This window comes from Heterodontus francisci, chromosome 30, assembly GCF_036365525.1.
Source record: "Heterodontus francisci isolate sHetFra1 chromosome 30, sHetFra1.hap1, whole genome shotgun sequence".
NCBI classification, from domain to species: Eukaryota; Metazoa; Chordata; class Chondrichthyes; order Heterodontiformes; family Heterodontidae; genus Heterodontus; species Heterodontus francisci.
Genome location: NC_090400.1, coordinates 14,087,709 through 14,105,067, shown reverse-complemented (window position 1 = coordinate 14,105,067; position 17,359 = coordinate 14,087,709). Strand labels below are relative to the sequence as shown.

The 17,359-nt window shown below is 45.0% G+C and overlaps 1 protein-coding gene across 2 annotated transcripts in view; it reads left to right on the top strand.

Moving 5' to 3' along the window:
- mmp28 (matrix metallopeptidase 28) overlaps positions 1–17,359 on the top strand; it is a 97,059-nt gene that overhangs the window by 60,485 nt on the left and 19,215 nt on the right. The window lies entirely within an intron of this gene.

The window sequence follows — 17,359 nt, the reverse complement described above, 5'->3', positions numbered from 1 at the left end:
CACCAGACTCCAGACAGTACTTGGAAAGGACAGAGGGGACATTTGATTACCAGACGTTGACGGTGGAGAGGCTAGCATTCCCGGTTAACTGCTAAGATGGCCGAATACACAAACAGGCATGTTCAGACCTGTTTAGTCACATGACTAACTGGCTGTTGGAGTTTTTGAATTTGAACTTGCCATAGCGAATTTGAACTGAGAAAGCTCTTTGCTCCTGGACTGAGAACATCTCTCTCCTGCCTGCTCCCATCTCTTTCTCACGGAACTGAAGACCCATTGAAGACACATGAACCCCTAGAGAGCAAAGTCTCCGACAGTGAACAAGGTTTAAGAAGAATATTGGGCCCCAATGAAAAGCAAAACTATCTACAAAAGGACGACAGTAAGCTCGAAGCACAGTAACAAGAAACTCTCTGATATTGCCTCAAACCTCTCTATTTTTTCTTCTGCTCTTTTCTGTCTCTACTTGCATGTGCATATCGCGTATGCATGCTAGCGTGGGGCGCAGCGTGTATCCGTAGGCGTTTACCGAATTAGAATTTAAGTTTGATTTAATAAATTTCACTTTTCTTCTTTAAACCTAAGAAGGTCTGTTTGTGCTCATTTCTTTGCCTTAAAATTGGAAAGCAGTGAACAAGGATTCACCAAGGGGGTGCTCAAAACACAGTGTGTTTAAAATTAAACCCTGTTACAATAAGACCAGGTGAAGGCTGAGAAAGACCCCTAGACACCTTTCTCACCCGGTCTTAACAGTATAAATTATTACAGTTGCCCACAATGGAACATTGCTATATTTTGCTTTGTATAACTCCTGTTATTTAACTTGCTGCAAGTCAATCTTTTCCTCCCATTCATTCCTCTCCCTTTAAAGAAAGAAAGAAGTTGCATTTATATAGGGCCTTTCACGTCCTCAGGACATCCCAAAGCACTACACCACCAGTTTTAAAGTGTAGTTACTGTTGTAATGTAGGCAAACATGACAACCAGCAATGTCCCACAGACAGCAACATGATGCATGACTCAATAATCTACTTTCTGTGATGTTGATTGAGGGATGAATATTGGTCAGGGCACCAGGGATACATCCCCTGCTCTTCTTCAGAATAGTACCAGGGGATCTTTTACATCCACCCAAGAGGGCAGACAGGGCTTTGGTTTAACATCTCATGCAAAAGATGACACCTCCGACAGTGCTGCACTCCCTCAGTACTGCACGGGAGTGGCATCCCAGACTTTGTACTCAGCGCCGTGAAGTTGGACTTGAACCTGCAAGCTTCTAACTCAGAGCTGAGAATTGTACCACTGAGCCAGGGCTGACTTGGGGTTGAGGTGACTGATCTGGCTGGCTATGGTGTCTATTTCATCATACTTTTTGTATATTTCCACTGAAGCTTGCCTCCAGCAATTTTTCCCAGCTGTTTCTCAGGAACATTCTGCGCGAGGCCCCTTTAATGTTTTTTTTTATCTCATTCCTCTGTCTGCCTAGGACGGGAAACCTAAAAAAGGAGACAAACATTGATCATGTTTAAAATGCACTCATTCCCTTAGTTTCCTCTACTAATGGGGTAATGATGGAGAGATTTTCTTTATCTGAACACTGTTTGCTCATCACTACAGCCTTTCAAATAAGAATTGGTATCCAGTTAGTGAGATATAAAATGTCCCTCCTGTTTTCCAAACCCCTCAGTGTCAGAGCTAAGAAGTTGGGCAAGGATCCTACTCTCATTCCGAGATCTCTCTGATCTCTGGCCTCTTTTCCATCGCCCACCTTCTTCACTCACTATTGGTGGCAGTGCCTTCAGCTGTCCAGACCCTAAACTCTGTGAGTCCCTCTCTAAGTCTATTCATGCCTTCCTCCTCATTTAAGACACTCCTTAAAAGATTAATCTGTGATCAAACCTACCCTAGAAACTGTTTATCTCAAATTTTGTCTGATAACATTCCTATGAAGCACCTTGGGATGTTTTACTACCTTATTAGCATTGTATAAATGCAAGTTGTTGTTGCTAGGAGATGGGAGAATAATTGACTATGTCTATCAGTCCATCTCTCTTCCCTCCTTCTCTGCATCTTCTCAGAGCCTCAGATTAGCTAATGGCACTGCACTCACAAACTGCATTTTGAACTTATGCTGGTGGTTATGTCTGAGTCTCTATAACTTGACTAACCACTCGCCTGAGTCCTAGTCTCACAGGCTGGTGGAGATTGTTTTAGCAGCTGATAGACCAGAGGGAGTAAACAGACCCTTACAACTGATGAAAACCATTCTGTTGAAAAAAAAATGTCAAAACTGATTAATTCTGGAGCTTTGGGAATTGCAGTCAGGAATCTAGGTGTCCATGCATCCCTGGGAAGTTTTGGAAAGGATGTTTGTGGCCACTGATTAGAAACAGCACAGGAATCTCTGTGTAAGCAACTCATTTCCTAACCCAGGGGAAAACGGCAAGAAGCAAAACCCGCCACAAAAGTCATGTGCTGCAAGTCCCATAATCGAGGCCTGGACTGGTCAGCTTTATTTTTTCAAATAGCAATACATAAGAACTGAAATCTGACTTTACTGCAAGAAGTTATTAAGACCATTGCTTTCTCCTATGGAAATGTTTCTCAGGTTGGTAAACGAGATTAGTGATTTGAAAAAGATGCTTTACTGACTACATCATCGCTGTTGTCAGGAATTCCTCTAAATTTCTCACATTGTACATCTGCTATGTACTGGAGAACTGAACCACACAGAGCAGGAAAGCAGCCTCCCGCCTGTGCACTGAAGTCTGTGCTGGTCTCAGCTGGCACGATAGCAAAGGTGTTACAATTGGTCTTTGACATTTCTAGACAAAGGATAAACCAACTGGATCTCCAGTTTCTGGTGACTCCTGGTGGAAGGCATGCATGTGAACAAGATTGGTTTTGGATTTTCTGTAAAGTTCGCCAATTAGCCAGCTGGCACTCACAAGCTAGGTTCATGTAAACAGGATGGTCATTGGGACAAGGTATCAAATGGGTGGCTGGAGTCCATAGAAGTTGACCCCATGGGCTGAATTTTACGTCGGGCGGATGGGAGCTGGCCACCGACGTAAAAGTCAATGGCGAACCTGCTTCCGCCACGCCTGTGGATCCATCCCGTATTTTACAGTTCCCCAGACTTTAATTAATCCAAGGTGGGTCTCTCACCTGCTTGAGGGAGGAAGTCCCGCCTCATTGAGCCAATCATTAGGCCGGCAGCTCTTAGCCCCAGCAGCGCCACCAAGAACAGTGACCATTGCTGGGACTGCAGCCCAGCCGAGGGCATGCAGCCAGGACTGCAGGTAAGCTTGTGTTGCCTCGCGGGGGGGGGGGTAATCGTTAGGGCCCTGGCGAGGCAAGGGTAGTCGTTTGGGGGGGAAGGGGGGCGTCTTGGGTCCTGGAGGTGGTTGGGGAAGTGGGGGCGGCCCTCAATCGGGCACACTGTGCATGAATCAGGGCCTCCCCTCGGGGCGCTGAAGGCCACCAACTTTTACCAGGCGGCCTTTCCCGGCTCCAGGACGCCCACTTGCCATGGGTAAAATCCCCGTGGAAGCGGATGAAGGCCCTTAAGTGGCCGTTAGTTGGCAACTTAAGGGCCTTGATTGGCTTGGGGTGGGAGGCCTGTTTTTTGCCCTCCCCCACCCTACATAAAGTGGGGCGGAGGTGGGAGCGGGTTGGGAAGGCCTCCCGGAGTCTCCCACTCCATGTTACACCACCACCCCCCACCTCCCACCCCCACCCCCCCGCCACCATCCAGCTCGCTGGGGTGGCGTAAAATTCCAGCCCAAGAGTTAGGAGCAGGGGAGAGGAAAAGGTGGCAGGGATGTGGGAGTCCTTAAAGGGCCTTATACTTCGGTGGGTGTATGTAGAGCCTGCAGGCTTTGCAGTCGTACACGTTCCTGGAATTACTCTAGTGTCAGAGTGGAGACTGAAGGGTGTTTATGCAACAACTTTCTTTATATAGATTTACCATAGAATACCATCCCAAAGCATTTCACATAAATCAGAAAAAATCAATGCCAAGCCAAAGGAGACATTATGAGGGGTGACTGAACACTTGGTCAAATAGTTGGGTTTTAAGGGGGGTCTTAAAGGAAGAAAGAAAGCTGAAGCAGCGGAGGAGTTTACGGAGGAAATTCTAGAGCTCAGGTCGCTGAAGGCACGGCTGCCAATGGTAAAGTGAAGGGAATGGGAGTTGTTCTCAGAGGGTTGGAGAACAGGAGGAGGTTGCAGAGATCGGGAGGGATGAGGCCATCAAGACATTTAAACATAAGGCTGGGAATTTTAAATTTGAATTCCATTTAAAAATCTGGAAATCAGTAAATGTAACCATGAACCCAGCAGGTTCACTAACGGCCTTTAGGGAAGGAAACCTGCTTTCCTTACCTGGTTTGGCCTACATGTAGCTCCGGCCCTCTGAAGTGGCCCAGCAAGCCATCCAGTTGTATCAGAACTGCTACAAAGAATAACAAATATAAAAAGATGGACACCACACAGACTGCAGTGATTCATGGAGTAGGCCTACCACCACCATCTTCTCAATGGCAACTAGTGACGGGCAATATGACCAGTGTCGCTCACGAGAATAGATTTAAAAGGATAACTGGTACGACCATACTGTTAGCATTCCATGGCATGTGCATCTGACTCACAATGCCTGCCTACCCTGGAAAACACTAGAGCTGCTGAGATGAGCACTAGACCACTTGACCAGTTCAACCAGCTAGAGAACATGAGAAACGTATTTGCCTTTAAACTGATTATAGTCATGTCTGTTCTCTTAAGGAATATGAAAAGCTCATTATTCATGAGCAACACTGCTGTAGTGCACTCTGCCCAATTTTGGAAGAGCATCAATATCACTTTATCATCATCATCTGGCGATTCCTTTGTAACCAGTTTACATAACTGTATATGAGTGTAGCATGTGGATCATTCATTTATACTGTAAGTTCTCTATTTCTCTTTCCCTCTGCTGCTTGAGCAACTAAGTAAGTGTGGGTTGGAGAATCGGAGACACAATGTTATCTCTGACGCATGCTCCTTTTGAGTGCACCTCCTTCACTGGGAGTGTAAGGTACCAGAATGAACCCTATAGATCCATGCTGCTGTTTTACTAGGCACTGTATTACCTGAGGAGGCTTTGCTAAATCTGGCTCTGTTTCACTCTTCATCTAGTTTCCAGTTACTCTAAATATTGCCCAGCTGTGATCGGGGACCTTGTTTGATGTGGCCTTTTGGACTGGAGATCTATAGCTTCCTGTCAAAGACCCATGCAGTCTTGTTTGGTGTTGTGTTAATGAAAGAGTTTGTGATGAAAAGTCCAGGTCTAGGGTTACCAACTCTGGTTGGGCATATTTCTAGAGGTGTAGCCACCAACTCCCCCACCCCACGTTTCAGCCATTGGACACCTGACACAACCATCCTCACGTAGCACCGCCTTCCCCTGCCTACTGGGAAGTGTACAGACTCTCTGTTACTTGATTGGATGGTTCTTGGCCGTCAGTCAAAGAGATTTTCTCACCCCTCATCTCCAATATTTTTATAACTAATAGTGTTCGAAGAAAATTAATGCCCCAATAACTTTTCTCCAGGGTTACTGGAAGCAGGACATTAATTTTTAATTTCTGAAGACTTCAGCAAAATCCTGGAGACGTGTCAACCCTATCCAAGTCCCAGCAGAGCCCGGGGAGGGGGTCAACGTCCGGTCATGCAAGTCAGGTGGCTGCCAGGATGATCCTGTCGAGTAGATTTATATTGTTTTGGAACAGACTAACCTATGGGTCAATGAGCGGGACTGCAGTCCTATCGGGTATGATAACTCTTTGATTCATCTTCCTGCTGTCATCTGGCTTCTTCCTCAGTTTCCTCTGTAATTATTGAGCTGGAGAATACATGCCATTATTTCAAGAGTTCAAGTCACCAGCTTCTTGTCCTTTGGAAGCAGTTCTGAAGTTAGTGAGGGTTATCTGCCTCGCTCATTATTGGAAATAACAGACAAAGGAACCTGGAATTTAAGTCAGGTGCTGTTTTATTTCTTTACTGTGCTGATATAAACACTTGGGCCGAGACAAAGGTTTTTAATCTTTGAACTTGCTTTGTGATGCTTTGAAGTTAATTTTTTTTGACTGAATCACACATGTGTAATGAACAAGAAGATAGTCTTGGTTTGACCAGAATTTGAAGGGTTAGAAATTCAAACTTCAAAAGCGAGTTCTTATTTTAAAATGATAGTGGGGGGAGATTTTAACTTTTTGACTTGCTGGGAGTGGGCCGATTCCCTGGAACGCACAAGAAATTCGGCTTGCCCACATGCTGTGGGGTTTTAACTCCACAGCATGTGTGTGATGCCACTGACAAGTTCCTCGCCCAGAAGTCAGCCTGATTGACAGGCTTGGCTTCCAGTCGGGCGGGAATGCTGGAGAAGAGGCCACAGGACCAGGTAGGTCTGAGCCCCTACGCAAGAGGTTCGGGAGGTGGGTGGGGAGGCACGGTCTGATCCTGGGGGGGCAGTCTGATCCCGGGGGGGCAGTCTGATCCCAGAGTGAGCGGCGCCCAATTGAGTGGGGTTGGCGAGGCAGGTACGCAGGATCCAGCAGGTAAGTGGAAAGGTTCTTACCTCCTGGATCCAGCAACCTCACCTCCCTGTAGCTGCCAGGTTTTCCAGAGGCTCAGGAAACTCGGCCATCCAGAGTTAAATTGAAAATGGTGGATAAAAAAGAGGCACAGTGCCTTGTTAGAATATTTAAATCGCCAACCCACCTCCTGGGAGCATGTTAGTTGCCTGTCCCCCATTAAAACTGGAATTGGGCAGGTTTGGATTGTATTGGGGTCAGGATTCATTCTTTTATCTCTTTAATGTCTCACCCAACACAAACCCATCCATTTATTTGGGGGGGGGAGGGGGGGGTTAAAATTCCTCCCACAGTGTCAAATGGTCAGAAAAGTACTTGTAGTGAGTAATGTTTAAATAACACTAGCAGATATGTGGAGAAACAGTTATGTAAATGGAGCCATTATTTTAAATCACCTCTTCCAAAAGTTTTGCACAATGAATTATCTTTTTAAATACAGCGTCAGCTTGGTTCAGCAGTAGCACTGCTATGTAGAATGTGCAAATCCAACTGTTGAATTTGAGTGCGTGACCTAAGCCAACACTTCTGTACAGTACCAGAGGAGTGCTGCATTGTCAAAGGTGCAGTCTTTCAAAGAAGGCTTTAAACCAAGACCTAGTTCTCCTGTTCAAGTGGACTTAAAAAGTCCCACTAGCATTTTTCAAAGAAGATCAAGGAGTTCCCTAGTGTTCAATAAACATCCATGGGCTGTGAAATGCTTTGGGGCTTTCTGAGGATGTGAAAGGTGCTACATAAATGCAAGTTCTTTCTTATAGGGACTGTTATGTAGGTAAATGTGACAATCATTTCAGAATGTGTTACAGGAGTGAAGCACCCTCCCCATTTTTGAAAATATTTGATTTTGGGATGTGGGGAATGCTGATAATGCAACCTTTATTGTGCCTTTATTTCTGGTTGCCAGGATAAGAGTCAGCATTATAGTGTGGAAGTGGTGTCTCAGGTAGGTTGGTGCAAGTAGAGTTGGCAGGTTCCCTTCCCTTAAGGAAGGTAGTGAGCCAGTTGGGTTAGTATAAATGGGTGGTTCTTGGTCGGCACAGACTTGATGGGCAGAAGGGCCTGTTTCAGTGCTGTATCTCTAAATAAATAAATAAACTGGAGGCGAGATGAGTAGAACATTGGCTTTGGAGAGCAGCATGCTGGTTTGCTGGCATGGTCCCACCTTCAGCTCATTTTGGTAGAGGCAAGTTCAGGGGTGACGGGTATCTGCTCACAAGCAGTGGGTGACCGATTAAAACAATTAAAAGGCCTATTAAAGCCAATGTACTGACTGAAATGTTCTAGTTGGCTGGTGGGCCCCCAAACTGGTCAAAGCCTGGCTGCTGCATGGAGGCAGCCTCCCAGTGGCAGACTGGGGGACCAGCGCTCATTGTTTTAAAATGCTTTAAAATGCACTTCCCCCCACCGCAACGCCCCCCCCCCCCCCCACACCGACATACCAAGATGGCAGCAAATGCTGCCGCAAAATGAAAATTCAGCCCCTGTTTGCTAGTCCATACCCATAAGCACTAAACTCCCCAGGGGATAGCAGGGTCATTCACAGATCTTGTACTCCCAGTGGGGAGTAACCCTCAAAGAGACCGTGGGTCAGGGAGTCAGTGCTATGCTGTTGTGGCCCCTATTTCCAACTGGGACATGGCTTGGCGTCCCAGCTTCCAAGATCAGTATGGTAATAATTCTCTAGCTCAGAATTTGATCTGTAAGATATTTTTCTATAAATTAACTCAATTTAAACAATGAGGAATTTAATGCAACTTTCTTGGGTGGGGTCCCCTCATCAGCTGCTGTAACTCCAAACGGCCGCCCACCTCCACCACTGCCCCCACCCCCCTCAACTCCATCTCAGTGAGTAACACTCTTACCTCTGAGCCAGAAGGTTGTGGGTTCAGATCTCACTCCAGAACACTTCAGCATAAAATCCAGGCTGACACTCCATTGCAGGATTGAGCAAGTGCCATCTTTCGGATAAGACATTAAACCAAGGTCCTGCCTGCCTCTCAGATGAACGTTAAAGATCCCAGGGCACTATTCAAAAAAAAGCAGGGGAGTTAGCCTAGTTGGCCAGGCCAATATTTATCTCTCAACCAACAATCACTAAAACAGATTCTCTGGTTGTTTATCTCATTGCTGTTTCTGGGACATTGCTGTGTACAAATTGACTACTGCTTTGCCGACATTACAACACAGACTACATTTCAAAAGTACTTAATTGGCTATAAAGCCCTTTGAAGTATCCAGTGGTTGTGAAAGATGCTATATAAATGCAAGTCTTTCTTTCTTGTATCACTACAGGTGCTTACAGTCTTTCTCTTAATTCTCCCAATGGTTCAGTGTATCGAACCAGTGAGTAACTGAACTACTCAGTTTAGGAAGGTCACAGGTTCAATTCCCAGTCTGTGCTGATTGAGCAGAGTTGCAGCAAAAAAAACATGACAAATGACCCACAGGATTGGGGAGAGGTAAAGTCAGGCAGGATTCCCAGGAATTCTGAATGTGTTGTATGTGGACATCAGATGATGATAGTGATTTCTCCCAAGATCAAATAGTTGAGGCGAACACATGAATAATGGCTGTTTGAGCAAGGTGTTGAAGATGGCAAGTCCCCAAAAAACTGTCTTGAAGTAAGGAGTAAATAATGCCAGGAGAAGCTGGGAAGGATAAGAGGTGCTTTTTGTTTTTTCAGTGTCAAACCTTAGTAACACATCTCAGTTTGACCACTGAGGTGTCCAAACATTTGCCTGAAAAGAAAATGCCAATTGGAGACTCAGCAGTGCAGTGGGTTAGTGATCTGCTAGAATACATGCCCTGGGCTCAATTTCACACAAATTGACTGAAGGGTTCCAATTTTTGATGGCTACAAGGGGAAGAAATAAAATGAGTGAGTTTAGAAAGTTTTTCAGTTACTGCAGATCACCATTGATGAACCAGCACCAAACGAGTGTGTCACTGGGACAGGGCACAAGGATCCACCATAACAACAATGGAAATTTCACATTGGTGCAGTGGGAGAGGGAATCCTCTCAGACAGAGACAGCATAGAGGGAGCTGTATTCTGCATCGAATGCACTTTGAATCTGAGCTAATGGGCGAGTGGCAGTTCTCATCATTAGCAATGATATCCCTCTCTCACACAAAAAGTCAAGATGCAAAACTGTCTTTGATTCTGTGTGGGGGGTATCTGGATAAAGATAAGTCCAACAGTTTACTTACTGTGGTGATGTTTCTCTGGGAATCTGAATGGTTTAGAATTCTGCATCAAACTAATTGTTTACTTCGCTTCCAGTAAAAGTGCAGGAACTGCCTTATCTTCCAGAGAACTGCGATTATTCCAACTGGGAACTGTTCCACACAGATCTACAGATCTTCCAGACAGCACCATGCAACAACTCTGGTCTACATTTAATCTTTTGTTAATACTTAAATTGGCTGAAGTGGTATGCTTTAAAACTCTGCAAATAAATAAAAATGTCTGTCCTTTTGCACTGCCTGAGAAATACAACTGGATCTGTCAACTCCGAATCAAAAGTGGACTTCCTGTCGCTTTGTACTGATTATCTTGCCGAAATTGCTGTACATTCCAATGTTCAGTTGTTTGCGATCAGTCAACCCTTACTTCCTTCCATTGGCCAACCTGGATCTCTGAAATGAGTGGCAGGGGGGAGGTGAAAACAGAAAGTTACATCTTTATTTGACATGGTTTTAAAATAACTTGGTTTAAACTGGAGGTTGCCCTCTTTTTGCTGGATACAAAATGGAAGATACAGACACTCAATTTGTGGGAAATAAAGTTAATATGGGATTCCAACTGATGTGTGGGGCAATAAGTTTAAAATGTTAAGATATGCAGCTTGTCAGAGATGTAATTTCTGTGCTACACCAGGGACTGTGATTTAATTCCTATCTATAGATGTCATTATAAAGTGTGGTTTGGGATTAGCGTCATTATCAAGGAATAAGATACCACTGTTGCTCTGAAGCCTAATGCAATGAAATCTGATGCTTGATATCATCTTCAAGGAAAGTGCTTCAGCTTCAAAGGAAAAACATTCCTATGACTGAGGAACCTCCTCACAGTGGCCATCAGAAGGTCCATTGGGTGGGAATCCAGTTTAACAGGACCCCACCCCATTTTCTCTGCCCCCTCTCCACACCCCTCGCCCCCCTACCCACACAATTACCGCCTGAAAATCGAGTGGGACAAAGAGGAATGTGCACTCTCAAGTATCAATTCCAGAGGCTGAATTGAACAAGAAAAATCCGCACATAACCAAAAAAAGGAAAGCCTGCAGATGATCAAAGGCCTGTGAATAAAGTTCAAATACTCAATGCTAAGAGTAGATAGAAACAGGTAGGTTCCAGTGATTGAGAGGCCTAAAGAGAGGGAAAATAGGTATAAGATTAAATGTAAGAGATTTAGGACATAAAACAAGAGAACTTTATTACACAGAGGGTTGTGAGGCTGTGGAACGAACTATCAAAGTTTGTGATTGATGCAGGGAGAAGGTCAACATTTATGGACAGTTACTTGAAGGAGAGGGAGAATAAAGAGATTTGGGAACAGGGTGGGTGCATGGGATTAGGGCTACTGCTCATGTGGAGGATAAACAATAGCATGGACTGGTTGGGCCGAATGGCCTGTTTCTGTGTTATAATTTCTGTATATGCTTGAAACTGCCCTAATGAGTAAAATCCACTGTTGCCCAGAACCTGTTTAAACGGTGTTTTTTAAAATTCGTTCATGGGATGTGGGCGTCACTGGTTAGGCCAGCATTTATTGCCCATCCCTAATTGCCCTTGAGAAGGTGGTGGTGAGCTGCCTTCTTGAACTGATGCAGTCCTTGGAGTGTTGGTACATCAACAGTGCTGTGAAGGAAGGGAGTTCCAGGATTTTGACCCAGTGACTGTGAAGAAACTGTGATATAGTTCCAAGTCAGGATGGTGCGTGGCTTGGATGGGAACTTGCCGGTGGTGGTGTTCCCATGCATCTGCTGCCCTTGTCCTTCTAGGTGGTAGAGGTCGTGGGTTTGGAAGGTGCCGTCAAAGGAGCCTTGCTGAGTTGCTGCAGTGCATCTTGTAGATGGTATACACTGGTGTCACTGTGTGCCGGTGGTGCAGGGAGTGAATGGTGAAGGTGGTGAATGGGGTGTCAATCAAGCGGACTGCTTTGTCCTGGATGGTGTCGAGCTTCTTGAGTGTTGTTGGAGCTGCACCCTAACTTGTGCCTTGTAGATGGTGAACAGACACTGGGGAGTCAGGAGGTGAATTACTCACCACAGAACTCCCAGCCTCTGACCTGCTCTTGTAGTCACTGTATTTATGTGGCTGGTCCAGTTCAGTTTCTGGTCAATGGTAACCCCCAAGATGTTGATAGTGGGGGATTTAATGGTGGTAATGCCATTGAACATCAAGGGGAGATGGTTAGATTCTTGCTTGTTTGAGATGGTCATTGCCTGGCACTTGTGTGGTGTGAATGTTACTTGCCACTTATCAGCCCAAGCCTGGATGTTGTCCAGATCTTACTGCATATGGACATGGGCTTCTTCAGTATCTGAGGAGTCGTGACTGATACTGAACATTGTGCAATCATCAGCGAACATCCCCACTTCTGACCTTATGATGGAGGGAAGATCATTGATGAAGCAGCTCACGATGGTTGGGCCTAGGACACGACTCTGAGACTGAGATGATTGACTTCCAACAACCACAACAATCTTCCGTTGTGTGAGGTATGACACCAACCAGCAGAGAGTTTTCCGATGATTCCAGTTTTGTTCGGGCTCATTGATATCATACTCGGTCAGATGCTGCCTTGATGTCAAGGGCAGTCACTCTCACCTCACCTCTTGAGTTCAGCTCTTTTGTCCATGTTTGGACCAAGGCTGTAAGGAGCCGATGGCCCTGGCGGAACCCAAACAGAGCAGGTTATTGCTAAGCAAATGCTGCTTGATAGTCCTGTCGACAACACCTTTCATCACTTTACTGATGATTGAGAGTAGACTGATGGGGTGATAATAGGCCGGCTTGGATTTGTCCTGCTTTTTGTGGACAGCACATACCTGGGCAATTTTCCACATTGCTCGGTAGATGCCAGTGTTGCAGCTGTACTGGAGCAACTTGGCTAGGGGCACAGCTAGTTCTGGAGCACAAGTCTTCAGTACTGTTGCCGGAATGTTGTCCAGGCCCCATAGCCTTTGCAGTATCCAATGCCTCAGCCTTTCTTGATATCACGTGGGGTGAATTGGATTGGCTGAAGACTGGCATCTGTGATGCTGGGGACCTTGGGAGGAGGCTGAGATGGATCATTCACTCTGCACTTCTGGCTGAAGATGATTGCAAATGCTTCAGCCTTGCCCTTTGCATTGGACTCCCCCATTGATGATGGGGATATTTGTGGAGCGTCCACCACCATTCACGACTGGATGTGGCAGGACTGCAGAGCTTAGATCTGGTCCATTGGTTGTGGTATCATTTGTTTGAAATGATTCTAGAATGAAATCCCTCTTGACAATTGAGGCATTTTGGCACAAGTCACTCATCTGTAAGTATACACAATGTGAGATTTGCCAGCTTTTTTTTTTGTTCGTTCCTGGGATGTGAGTGTCACTAATTGCCCTGGAGAAGGTGGTGGTGAGCTGTCTGCTTGAACCACTGCAGTCCAATTCCATATTGACTTCACAGCAGTTAGATACATCTGACTGACTTGCTAGGCCATTTTAAGAGTCAGTCACATTGCTGTGGGTCTGGAGTCACCTGTAGGACAGCAGATTTCCTTCTCTATAGGGCATTAGTGAACCAGATGGGTTTTAAAACAACAATTGACAATGGTTTCATGGCTATCATTAGACTAGCTTTTAATTCAAGATTTTTATTACTTGAATTCAAATTCTACCTTCTGTCATGGTGGGATTTGATTACCAGTCCAGTGACAGTACCACTATGCCACCACCTCCCCAGCTACTTAAACTGTTCCTGTGTCTGGCCTGATTTGGTGATGAACCTGCAAATAAATGCATTGGCCATCAAAGGGCCATAATTTGATTCGTACCTAGAGCTAACCTTTCTCAGAGATCCTGTAAACTGGAGTGAAGCACCTGTGCTCAGCAACCTGATCACAGGTGCCATTTGGGACCCTACAATTAGGCTCAGCACCCCGAGATAAGGAGGTAAAAATTTGCCTCCGTTCCCAATCACTATCACTATCTAGTGGCCCCTGCTGGAAGTACACTAGAGGAGGGCTACGGAAGTACTTGCCAACTGTGGTTGGATAGCCCCCAAGTGCTCATTGTTCTTTTTTTCATTCATGGGATGTGGGTGGGTTGGACTTGTCCTGCTTTTTGTGTACAGGACATACCTCGGCAATTTTCCACAGTGCAGGGTAGATGCCACTGTTGTAGCTGCACTGGAACAGCTTGGCTAGGGGCGCGGCAAGTTCTGGAGCACAGGTCTTCAGTACCATTGCTGGAATATTGTCAGGCCTCACAAATAAATAAAAACCATTTGCAGTGTGACTGGTACCCAAGAAACTGTAACCTGGCAAGGAATCAATTTCTTCATGAGAAGGGGAGAGAATTGATAATAGAATAATGCAAAAGTGTAAACCTTCTGGTTTTGTCCCAGTAGCCATCGAACTCGAAGCCACTGACTGAATATGAGGAAGACCTTCTTGTGTTGCATCATGATGGAATTACTTTGCCACAAAGCGACCCTGTCAGCATTACCAATGAACTGTAAATATTTGGAGAATGCTCAATAGGCTCAGTGTTTGTGTTAGTGAGTACGTCGCTGTTAGACCCAGGGATGTTTAAGGTAGGATTGTGTGAGATGTGATAAGCTGCATTGCTGCAGCGATTATTTCAGGTTGTATCCATCAGCATTTGATGTCTGTAGTTGTACATCTGCCACATACTCTCCAAGGGCTGTGTTTGTACTGGGTGTTGAACTTATATGAAACTGTCTTTGGCCTAATTTTTCTGTTGTTGTACAATTAAATAGGAAAGGTTAAAACCCACCAAAACCAATAATATGGATGAAACAAAAGCTGTAACTTTTGGTCCTTGCCCATCCACCATAAGTTGGGGCCCACCCAAATTTCCATTCCTAGCTATGCCGACGGGTGCTATCAAGATATGCAAACCTGAACTTCTCATAGATGCTAAATTACCAAAAATAACCTTGGCTGTCCTTCTCATTTTCTTATGCTTGTCTTCCCCTCTCACAAATACACCCAGCATCATCCATACACCTCTGACCAGAGCCACATCACTCCAACTCCATCCTGGCTGCTTCATTCCAATATTCTCCACACTATTTCCTTTACTTGGTGCCTTTTTAGTTTTAAGGGGATCCCATAGGGGAGCAGGAGATGCTGAGGTGCGGTGGGATGTTGTTTCTACATGAAGCATCGCTGCTTCTGCCTCAGCTCATCTGCTGCTAAAACCCACATCCATGCCTTTGTTACCTCTAATCTTGACTATTCCAATGCTGTCCAGGCTGCCCCCCACTCCCCACCACCACTGTCTCCCATATACTACCTTCCATAAACTTGATCTCATCCAAATCTCTACTGCTTACATTCTAACATGCACCAAGTCTTGTTCACACACCACCCCTGTGCTCGCTGACCTATATTGGATCTCAAAATCCACCAACACCTCGACTTTGAAATTCTCATCCTTGTGTTCATGTCCCTCCACAGCCTTACCCCTATCTCTGTAACCTCCTCCAGCCCTACAACCTTCTGGCAATTCTGCAATCTTCCAACACTAGCCTCTTATGTAGCCCCGGTTTCCTTCCCACCACCATTAGCAGCAATACCTTCAGCTACCTAGTCCTTAAGCTCTGGTATTCCCTCTCTAAACCTCTTCATCTCTCTTGTCTTCTTTAAGACGTTCGTTAAACATTACCTCTTTGTCAAAGCTTTTAGTCATTTATCTTAATATTTCTCGATTTGTCTCAGCATAAATTTTGTTTCATTAGGCTCCTGTGAAGTTCCTTGAGATGTTTTACTATAATAAAGGCGCTATGTAAATGCAAGTTGTGTTTTTTTTTCTTCTCAAGGTATAATGGACAACAAGCGTCAGTGTCCATTCGAAAATGGTGTCAGGTGTGGCTCAGTGGTAGCGCACTTGCCCCTGAGTCAGAAGGTTAAGGGCTCAAGCCCTACTCACGAGATGTAAGCACATAACCTAGGCTGAAATTCCAGTACAATACTGAAGAAGTGCTGCATTGTTGGCAAATGCCATCTTTCAAATGAAATATTAAATTGAGGGCCTGTCTGCCATCTCAGATGATGTGTGGCTGTTTTGAAGAAGAGCAGGGGAGTTCTTCCCTGGTGTCCTACCCAATTTTATCCCTCAACCAGCATCACTGAAACAGATTATGTGGTCCTCATCATGGGAACATAGGTACAGGTGTAGGCCATTCAGCCCATCGAGCCTGCCCCATCATTCAATATGATCATGGCTGATCATCCACTTCAATGCCTTCTTCCCCACTATCCTCATATCCCCTTATGTCATTGGTATTTAGAAATCTGTCAATCTCTGCTTTAAACATATTCAATGAGTGAGCTGTCACAGCCCTCTGGGGTAGAGAATTCCAAAGATTCACAACCCTCCTAGTAAAGAAATTTCTCCTCATCTCTGTCCTAAGTGACTTCCCCCTATTTTGAAATTGTGTCCCCTGGTTCTAGACTCCCCAACCAGAGGAAACATCTTAGCTGCATCTACCCTGCCTATCCCCTTAAGTATTTTCTAGGTTTCAATGAGATCACCTCTCATTCTTCGAATCTCTACAGAATACAGGCCCAGTTTCCCCAATCTCTCTTTATAAGACAGTCCCACCATCCCAGGAACAAGTCTGGTGAACCTTCATTGCACTCCCTCTATGGCAATAATATCCTTCCTAAGGTAAGGGGACCAAAACTGCACACAGTATTCCAGGTGCGGTCTAACCAAGGTTCTATAAAATTGAAGCAAGACTTCACTACTCCTGTACTCAAATCCTCTTGCGATAGAGGCTAACATACCATTAGTCTTCTTAATTGCTTGCTGCACCTGCATGTTAGCTTTCAGTGACTTTTTGACAAGGACAACCAGGTCCCTTTGTACATTTACACTTTCTAATCACTTACCATTTCAGAAATACTCTGCACATCTATTCCTCTTACCAAAGTGGATAACCTCACATTTTTCCACATTATATTTCATCTGCCACGTTCTTGTCCACTCACTAAGTCTGTCCAAATCCCCTTGAAGCCGCTTTGCATCGTCCTCACAATGCACATTTCCACCTAGTTTTGAGTCATCCGTGAACTTGGAAATACTACATTTGGTCCCCACATCCAAATCATTGATATATAACAGCCGGGGCCCAAGCACTGATTCCTGCGGTACCCCACTAGTCACAGCCTGCCAATGTGAGAATGACCCGTTAATTCCTACTCTCTGCTTTCTGCCTGTTAACCAATCCTTAATCCATGCCAGTATATTACTTCTTATCCCATGTGCTTTAATTTTGTGAACCAACCTCCTGGGGGGGACTTTATCAAAAACCTTCTGAAAATCCAAATATACCACGTCCATTGACTCCCCTTTATCAACTCTGTTACTAACATCCTCAAAAAACTCCAACAGGTTCGTCAAGCATGATTTCCCATTCATAAATCCATGTTGACTATGCTAAATCAGATCATCATTATCCAAGTGTCCATTTATCACATCCTTTAG